Raw genomic sequence first — 3,556 nt, 5'->3', positions numbered from 1 at the left:
AGCCAGCTAAAATGGAAGGTTTCAATAGGATCAAGAATATCATAACATAATACCCAAATGTACAGATTTCAATAGAAAGCCACTTGTCACATCAAGGACCAGGAAGTTCTCAAACTGAATGAAAAAAAGAAAATTAATAGATGCCAACACAGATGTCAGACATGTTAACATTATCTGACAAAGATTTGAAAGCAGCCATGGTAAAAATGCTTCAACAAACACATTTGAAGTAAATGGGAAAAAATAGGAAGCCTATTCATCAAAGAAATAGAATGTTTCAGCAAAGAAATAGAAGACACAAAGAACAAAATAAAATTTTAGAACTGAGCAATATAATAACAGAAATTTAAAAATTCAATGGATGTATTAACAAAATGAAAGGGAAAGAAGAAAAAAAATCAGTAAACCGAATGATAGAAAAATAGAAATTACCAAACTGACTAATAGAGAAAATAGATTGAAAACAAAAATTAACAGAGCCTCAGGACCTGTAGGACTATAATGAAAGATCTAAGACTCCTATCATCGGAGTCCCAGAAGGAGAGGAGAAAGAGGACAGGACTGAAAAAGTACTTGAAGAAATAATGGCTGAAAATGTTGCAAATTTGGCAAAAGACATAAACCTATGGATTCGAGAAGCTGAGTGAACTCCAAATGGGAACACTCAAAGAAATCCATACCAAGACATATCATAGTCGAACTTCTGAAAGCTAGACAAAGAAAAAGTATTGAAAGCAGTGAGAAAGAAATGACATCTTTCCTTATAGGGGAAAAACAATTCAAATGACAGTGGATTTCTCATCAGGAACCTTGGAGGCCAGTAGAAAGTGACTTATTTTGCAAATACTGAAGGAAAAGAACTGTCAGCCCAGAATTCTACTTTCAGTAAAAATATTCTTCAGGAATGAGGGGAAAAGAAAGACATTCTCAGATGAAGAAAATCTAAGAGAATTTGTTACCAACAGAACCACCCTTTAAAAAATGATTCTCAATGCAATGTGTATATATGTGCCTTACTATTGAATTGTACACCTGAAACTTACTGGATTTCGTTAACCAATGTCACCATAATAAATTTTTTTTTAAATGACTAAAGTAAGTTCTCTAAACAGAAAGGAAACTACAAAAAAAAAAAGGGGGGGCTCTTAGGACATCAGAAAGGGAGAACAGGATAAACAAAATATGAGTAAATTTAATAAGCTTTCCTTTTCCTCCTGAGGTTTCTAAATTACATTTGATGGTTGAAGCAAAAGTTATAACACTGCCTGAATGTATATAGAGAAAATATTTAAGACAATTATACTAAAAATGGGAAGTGTAAAGGGACATAAAGGGAGGTGTTTTTTATATTTTATTTCAACTGGCAAAATGACAACACTAGTAGACTGTGACAAGATATACATAATATATAATATAATAATTAAGATGGCTACTAAAATAAACTATACAAAGAGATAGACTAAAAAATGTTATAAATAAATCAAAATGAAATTCTAAAATATGTTCAAATAACCTACAGGAAGGCAGGGGAAAAAAAGCAGAGAAATGAAAGAAACAAAGAGAACAATCCTAAAATAAAAAACGAAATGGCAGGCTTAATCCATAACACATCAGTAATTATATTAAATATAAATGGTATAAACCTATCAATTAAAAATAAAAAAATGACTGTCTACAAGAAACTCACATCAAATATAACAGTATAGGCAGATCAAAAATAAAAGAATAAGAAAATATGTATCATATAAACATCAAAAGAAAGCAGAAGTGGCTATATCAATATATAAAGTAAACTTCAAAGCAAATTACCAGAAACAGAGATGATGAAAATGTCAGTCTACCAAGATGACTCAACAATCCTAGATGTGTGTACACCAAAGGACAGAGCTACAAAATTTGTGAATTAAAAACTGATATAACTAAAGAAAGAAAGAAAAATTCACAGTTATCTTGGAGACTTCAACATCTTTCTCTCAACAACTGATAGAACAACTAGACAGAAAATCAGCAAGTATAAAGAAGAACTTAATACCATCAACCAAGAGGATCTAATTGATATGTATAGAATTCTCCACTGACAACAGCAGATTACACATTTTTCTCAAGAGCCCACAAAACATATAGCAAGATAGACCACATCTTGGGTCATAAAACAAACTCAACAGTTTAGAAGAATTGAAATCATATAGAATGTGTTCTCTGACCACAGGTGAATCGAACTAAAAATTAAACACATAAAGGTAACAGGAAAATCTCTAAAACACGAGGAAACTAAAGAACACATGTTTAAATAGTCCATATGTCAAAGAGGAAGTCTCAAAGGAAATTTTAAAAATACATTGAAATAAATGAAAACAAGATGATAGCATGTCAAAATTCATGAGATGAAGCAGTACTGAGAGACGAATGTATAGAAAAAAGAAATGATCTAAATGATCTAAAGACATCAATTAAAATACAGAGATTGGCAGGCAAAGTGAAAATATATAATCCATCTATATACTGTCTACAAGAAACTCATTTTAGATATAAAGATGTGAAGAGGTTGAAGCAAAAGGATGGAAAAGATATTCTATGCAAATAGTAACCAAAAGAGAGATCGATTGGCTATATTATCAGACAAAGTAGACTTTAGTATTTTTAAAAGAGTTTCAAGAGACAAAGAAGGACATTACATAAAAGTTTCTATAACACCTACAAATATACGTGCACCTAATAACAGAGCCCCCAAAATATAGGAAGCAAAAATTGATGGAGAACAGATTAGTGAGTAAGCCCGCAAGGGCATGTGAGGTGGTGAGGTCTGGAGGGAAGTGAGTGTGGCTATAAAAGGGATCCTTGTGGTGATAAAAATGTTCTGTCTCTTGACTGTACCAATGTTGATATCCAGGTTGTGATATTGTATCATAGTTTTGCAAGTGTTACCATTGGGAGAACTGGGTTAAGAGTACACGAAATCTCTCTGTATTATTTCTAACAACTGCATGTGAATCCACAATTATCTTAAAGTGTTTAATTTAAAAAGCGTATTTTTGGCAGAGTAATAGACAAATAGATTAATATGATCATGTGCCACTTAATGATGGGAATACATTCTGAAAAATGTACCTTAAGTGACTTCGGTGTACCATGTGTACCTTGGAATTTGATATATGATAATGATGACATTGCAGATAAGTGGGGGACTAGTGGAATAGTCAACAAATGGCATTATGATAATGACCACCCATTATCTCTTAAGTACATATTTCCCTTGATGACTTAGTGTGTGTTGGGGCAGGGGGTGTTGATTAAAACAGATTAAGCTGCTATACTAAAGAAACCTCAAAGTATACCAGTTTAAAGAAAAAATGTATTTCTTTTCCTTGGAGATCTCTAGATTAAGGATGAGTAGATGGCCTGCCTATGAGCACAAGTAAAGTTTATATATTATATAGGTGTCCCCTATTTGAAGATATAATACCAGTCTCAAAGCTGATTTAAAAAAAGGTTTAGCTGGACATCAGTCTATGCTTTCTAATGTGATTATGTATATAATATATATATGTAATATGTA

Source organism: Pteropus alecto, unplaced genomic scaffold, assembly GCF_000325575.1.
Source record: "Pteropus alecto unplaced genomic scaffold, ASM32557v1 scaffold98, whole genome shotgun sequence".
Classification (NCBI taxonomy): Eukaryota; Metazoa; Chordata; class Mammalia; order Chiroptera; family Pteropodidae; genus Pteropus; species Pteropus alecto.
The sequence above is the reverse complement of the archived record's forward strand: the minus strand, read 5'-3'. Positions refer to the sequence as shown.